This window comes from Aptenodytes forsteri, unplaced genomic scaffold (genome assembly GCF_000699145.1).
Source record: "Aptenodytes forsteri isolate BGI_AS27 unplaced genomic scaffold, ASM69914v1 Scaffold119, whole genome shotgun sequence".
Lineage (NCBI taxonomy): Eukaryota > Metazoa > Chordata > Aves > Sphenisciformes > Spheniscidae > Aptenodytes > Aptenodytes forsteri.
The window spans coordinates 2,547,570-2,554,589 of NW_008796165.1; positions in this window are offsets into that span (position 1 = coordinate 2,547,570).

Consider the following 7,020-nt stretch of genomic DNA (forward strand, 5'->3'; position numbering starts at 1 on the left):
CAACGAGGCTGGTGAAGGGTCTGGAGAACAAGTCTTCTGAGGACTGGGGTTGTTTAGCCTGGAGAAAAGGAGGCTGAGGGGAGACCTCATCGCTCTCTACAACTGCCTGAAAGGAGGTTGTAGCGAGGTGGGTGTTGGTCTCTTCTCCCAAGTAACAAGCGATAGGACGAGAGGAAATGGCCTCAAGTTGCGCCAGGGGAGGCTTAGATTGGATACGAGGAAAAAATTCTTTACTGAAAGAGTGGTTAAACATTGGAACAGGCTGCCCAGGGAAGTGGTTGAGTCCCCATCCCTGGAGGTATTTAAAAGACGTGTAGATGAGGCACTTAGGACATGGTTTAGTGGGCATGGAGGTGTTGGGTTGATGGTTGGACTCGATGATCTTAGAGGTCTTTTCCAACCTTAATGATTCTATGATTCTATATTAATTATTTATATGTGTGATATAATACCATTTTGCAGAACAACAATCAAAATAGAAGTGTGATTTTTTTTTTTTGCTATTTTATAGGCTGCTTAAAAATATCCATACTTGGCTCTGTGGTCCCTTATCCTTGCCTTAGTCAAAGCCTTTCAGGGGGTTTTATGATGTCCACAAAAATGCTTTTTGCATCCACAGTATGCTTAAAAGCTCTATTTCACATGCCAGCCCCACATACAAAATCCCATTCATGGAGCTATAATCAGACCCAGTTAGCCTCCACAGTGAGATAAGGGCATACTGGCATGGTGATGAGACCAACTGGCTGAGAACCAAAATAGTTTGAGGGTCAGCCAAGGAAAGTGAAAATTGAACATGTTAATTCATGACACTGTTGGAAAAGGAAATGAAAAACCATGAGTGCTAGAAAGGAATAAGGACCTTGGCCCAAAGCAGTCACCAGGCAGCTCCCAATCCCATTTTCTCCTTGTGTTTCTGACTGTCTGCAGGTAGTGTCTCTGCTCCAGGTTCTTGTTTCCTTCACCGATGTAACTCTGCCAGACAAACTAGCTCTTTCAGATATTCATAGCCCAGCTACCAGTAATACTAGCAACAACCGTGAAGATTAGCTTTAATGTAGGAATATGCCCTATTTACTCTTTCTCTAACTAAAGATTGCTCCAGCCACTAAAGCAGAAAAACCGTTTTCTTTGCTAACAGGCATGCTATAAAAAAAAAAGAAGAGGAAATGATTCTTAGAGAAAGGTAACAGCCCACCTCCAAATCACAGTCTTAAAAAATATCAAGCACCCATCTTAGGCTGGAATATAAGGCAGGATAACTTTCAAAATGTCATAGTGCCACAAGAGTTGTCTTCCTAGATGGATGGTTCCTATGAAGTAGGTTTTACAGTCGTCTTTTCCACGTGCAATGTTGAATTCATTGTTGCTGCCTAAGAAAACAATACTATATGGGACAAATCCCCACAAACTGCTTTTACCAGTAAGTGTGAACTACAGAAAGCACCATACGCTACAGACTGAATGTAATGTTTTAGAAGTCATCTATGATGACTTCTAAGGAGCTGTGCATAAACAAACATTGTCTGATGATGTTTCAGTAACTTTTAAACACCGCTCAAACAATTTATAAAGTGCTAGCAATGCCAAGCCCTACTAGCAATACATTCATTTTAAGAGACAGAACATAGCTTACTAAACTGGTTTACATATGTTCAATAAATCATTTATAATGAACTGTGAAACCCTTAGAAAAAATAAATACAATAAATTAAGTTCATTTGGTAAATGCAGCTATTGACTAGCTATTTAATAAAGCACTCATGACAGACCATATGAAGCATCTGTCTGTAGCACCACAGGCTTACTAAACTATTCACCATTGAAACAGGCAACCTTTAGTAAAAAAACACTAAAGTTAATTCTAAAGATTATTGACCTGCTCTAGTTGTTAAATACATCATTCATAACACATTTAATGAAACATTTATTCCGAGTTATGCAGCCCTCAAAACAAACACATTTTCACAGCTGTTGAACTAGCACCAGTCTTCTATGCAGTAACTACTTCATAGATTACGACGGACTTATTAACAATTTATAGGCTATCCTGAGTTAAGACAGAAAACATTATGCATTTGGACATCTGGCAGAACTGAACAGCAGGGGCAGAGAAACACCACGTGAGCACCATGCCCTTGGGGACTTCCAGAGTAAAATCCCTGCTTTCTTCCGTCCTGGAAGGATCCTCTAAAACATGGGGCTGGTTCTTACATGTCTCTGAACTTTTGCAACTACCTTAAGACTTGCTAGTTTCGCTTGCAGATTTTCAAAGCCTACCTTCTGTTTCTACTAGTATTTATGCCTTAGCAGTGAGCAGTTTTTTGGACTCAGTGTGAGAAAGGGAGTTGGTGCAGTACCTTTAAATAGGACACATTACAGTTAAAAGGTCAAGATCCTAGCACTTTCAAGCAGCTTAAAAAGTTAACCAGGAAAACCACTTTTCTCTATCAAGTAAGGCAGAATTAACCACCTTTTTCCTGTTTTGTAAAATTATGATTTGCAGGTAATATTTGATTCTTCAAATGTCATTCATGTCCCGAAATAAAAGATGCAGGTGCAACCACTGCTACACTTCCTGACTACTGACAACCCCCCACCTTGGCCTTGGGACATAGCTTTGTCACTACATCTGATTTCAATTAAGCTATGCTTTTTTTCTTGGAAATGCTGTGCAGAGCATTACCTTGTTACTTTGCAGCTTCAATAATGGCAGAAGCTCTGCAGAATTCAATTCTGTTCTTTCTTACCCCAGTGAACCCTTGCTGATATTAATGAAGTTGTGCCACTTTACCCAGAAATGTGGTTATTGGTAGGAGATAAAATATATAAAGCAACAAAGTTTATCTTCGACATTTTTAAGGAGCTCTGTGCTGCATCATTTATACCATGGAAATGTGTTGCGGCTTATGGAAGCACCCAAGCCTGTTTGCAACACCTCTGCAGAGTGACTCAGTACTGCTCAGAATACCTGCTGTATTTATTTCTCTGTCCCAGCACCATTCTCTCCCTTATTCTTTTCCTATTCCAAAAAAATGTTTTCATTCTGTCTTCTAGAGAACAGAGTTTACTTCAAAAGCAACACCACAACATAAAATGGCTTCAAACTCCTGTATGGCTAGTAAAATGGTTAAGGCAAACCAAATCACCTACACCAGGACCACCAGTAGTCTCGTTACTGACACTAAAGAATCCTTCATATATATGCCCTGGAAAGTCATTGCTACAGTAAGACAATCCTGATGATTCAACAATTTTGAATAAGAGTTATCAGAGCAGCAGTTTTTTGAATTTTTTTTTTTTTAACTTATAATACTGCTTTGTTATGATACTCCTGTAAAAAGCAGTGCTTAAGAAAGAAGTAAAATCTTTTCTTCTGGGCAGTATAGGTCAAGCCTCACAGAAAGCAGACTAATTAATCCCATTTGAGTGCAGTCAGAGCTGACCTCGCACAAGTTTCATAGAAATCTGCAAAAGCCTAAACAAGAAAAATTCAAATTAATAAAAGAGACTAAGACTGCAAATTCTTGTTGCTGGGCAGAAGTTTCTGTTGTTAAATCATTTGCAGTGAAAAAATGCCTGTTTCCATTAGAAAAAAAAAAGTAAATAAAATATCTGCAGTCTCCTTTTCTCCTAGATTCTAAATTTAACTAGATGGCTTAGAAAGCAGCAAATTATTCAAAAAGACCCTTCTGAGATACTGTCCTTGACAGCCAAGTTAGACTTGCATTTAATAAAACCACTTGGCAAGTTACACCAAACTGTTGTTTTGCTTAGATAAAAAACGAACAAGAGAATAAACTGGATTTAAGACAGGACATTATTCTGACTTATGTCCAGTCTCTGCTTATTATTTTGTCAGATTTCTTTTTTAGTAATTATCCTTTAAAATACCAGAGGGTGCTGAAAGAGACAACAGTATTGTTCAATCCAGGTGTAAGTTAATAAAGGCAACAGAGCTGTTTCAGCTGTCCTTTAGTTTATTTCCTTTACTAAAAGGAGATATTAAAAGATTTTGGAGAAAGGAAAAACAGTATCAAAATCTCTGGCTATAGCTCTGGAGGAGAGAACCCAACAGGGAGTTTTGCCTTAAGCCAGAGCAGAAAAAATTCTGATCGGCTAAGCACAGTAACAGCAACTAAACCAATAAACTGACAGAAAGGAGTGTTTATTTACAGCTTCTGTAAGTTGGAACGCAGACCTTTCAGTTGAAAAAGCTGGAATATTTTCTTGCTTTTGAATATGGAGCTCTGAACTGCTGAAAATAAAGCTTTATTCTAGTCATGCATAGTAATCCACTTACGGCTTCCAGTCTGTCAAACTCAGAAAATATTAAAAATATTGTGTCCATATCAGACAATGTCTAAGAAAGAAAATTTAGGAACTGGGAAATGTATTGAAAAGCCAGAAACTACATCCAGAAAGACAGAGGATATGAGATACAGTCAGCAGTTACATTTGCCCTTACCCTCTGTCCACCAAAACATGGACATGCATGCAAACGTTCTAGGCCATGCAAACAGCAATCTATTTAAGATTGTGCCTATTTGTCACTGATAGTGGGCCTGCAATAATATTCCCTGTAATAAAATCAATTCTGCGGCTGTGGGATGCTTGCAATAAACTCTAGAACTTGTATGGGTTTTTTCCATCTTTGTACCAAACCAAAAATACATAATTTACTTCAGGAGTCAGAGGATCCAGAGCATACGACAGCCACTGTTTACACAGTTTGGCCGAGAACCTGGACTAAGTTTAGCCTTGAATCCAAAAGATGAAACACGGCAGTGTTTTAGACATAGGATGGTCATTTGAACCTTTCCAAATAAGGACAAATAAGTCCTGCTAGCAGGAGGGCCAAAACCACACTGAAGTAAAGAATTGTGACCGTGTTAGAATGAATTCACTTTATAGGCACCAGAGGATTGACCTTTGTTTCCTACAAACATTCTAGAATAACTTTACCAGTAAGTGTTTTAGCAAACAGTTGATTTTAAGCTACGGTGAACAAGTGGCAAACAGAAAAAAAGAGAAAAAAAATAGTTTGACAATACATTTGTATCATAATCCTCAAGAAAAATGTAAGATGAGAACAAAGCAAAGCACTTTAACTCCTCTGAAACCTGTAAGACTAGGTTTGGGCATATCTAGCAGACAATCTCCATGAACAGCATTGTACATTCTGCCATTCCATTAAAAATAATGTTAAGTAATGCAAATGGCACAGTCTTACCATGCACCGTTTGGGTGAGCAGAACTCAAAGTTACTGTGCCTGCACTACAACCCTTGAGAAACAAGGGAAGTTGTGGACTTCAGCAGAAACAGACAGCTGGAATAAATCACTCCTGTTCATCGTACTTAGCTCTATTAAAGGCATATATATCAAACATTCCCTCACTTATCCTTAATACCGAAAAAAACCCATGGAATTTTCATACCGGTAGTAAGCTATAATCCTCATTCCAGGTAGTCTCTCTTGTATAATTACATAAAGCTTACTTTCTTGGTGAAAAAGTTAATAACCCTGAATAAAGGTTTTAAATAGGGCCTTTGGGAAAAACAGGGCAAGATGAGTCAGTGAACTGCAGAAAGAAGAGCTGAAAAGAGATGGACCGAGTTTGCACTTGCTCTCTCACAAACCATCAAATTACTAGAGGCTTATCGGTTTAGCTAGATTTCCCTGTCTAGTTGAACACAGGCGGAAAAAGAAGAGTTATACTCCACCACTTCAGAAAATTCTCAGTTAAGTCCATTATGCATGAACAAATTAAATTTAGGCTCTAGGACAAAAAAACCCTGCCACATTAAAGTTTGCTGCCAAATACAATCCTTCAGGCTTTCTTAAGAGTATTGCAAACTGTAATTCTTTTCAAGAGAAGCCTGCACTTAATTGCAGAGACCTTAACAAAGGATCAAGAATGCTACATTCGGGATAACCAGTCAGTAATTTATTCATGCCCTAAGCCAATTGGTAAAGGGTTCCTCTACTTCATGACCGAAGGGCCACCATTTCCAGCTCTTCAATCTACCCCTCTACATGTAAAATAATTAAACTTCCAATGTTTTTACCTTCTGGAGGTAACACTATGCCACCTCAGCAAGATTAAAGACAGAACCAAAAATGCTTCACCTGCCTATAGTTGAGGATGATTCTGTTAACACAGCTATTAGACATGTTTCAATAAACTTGCTACATATGGTGTACTACAATTAACATTAGGAATAATCTGATGAAACAAATGGTTACAGGACTGGCGCCACAGCCAGAGGTTCGGTTACTTAGACCATGGGACTCATTTTGAGAAACCTGGTCTACTAGGGGCTGATGGGGTCCATCTGTCAGAGAAGGGGAAGAGCATCTTTGGTTATAGGCTTGCCAAGCCGGTGAAGAGGGCTTTACGTTAAAGTTGCCGGGGGAGGGGAACCTCAGTCCATCCCACTCCTACCAGTTTGATGCCAGGGCCAGCAATGGATGCCCAGAGCCTGGAGAAAGATCACAGGTCAGCAAGAGAGCACCTCAAGAGCAGCACAAAGGAACTCCAGGCAGTAAGACAGCTTCATGGGGGGCCCAAGTTAAATGCCTCTATGCAAATGCACGTAGCATGGAGCATAAACCAGAGGAGTCAGAGACATGTGCACACCTGCAGGGCTACGATCTTATTGGCATCACGGAGACATGGTGGGATGGCTCCTATGATAAGAGTATTGGAATGGAAGGATACAGGCTCTTTAGGAAGGACAGGCAGGGGAGATGAGGAGGGGGTGTCACCCTGTATGTCAATGACCAGCTGGAGTGCATGGAGCTCTGCCTGGGGATGGATGAGGAGCTGACCGAGAGCTTATGGGTCAGAATTAAAGGAAGGGCAGAGACAGGTGACATTACGGTGGGGGTCTGCTACAGGCCACCCAACCAGGAAGAACGAGTGGATGAGGTCCTCTATAGACAGATAGGAGCAGCCTTATGTTCACAAGCCCTGGTCCTCATGGGGGACTTCAACCACCCCGACATCTGTTGGAGG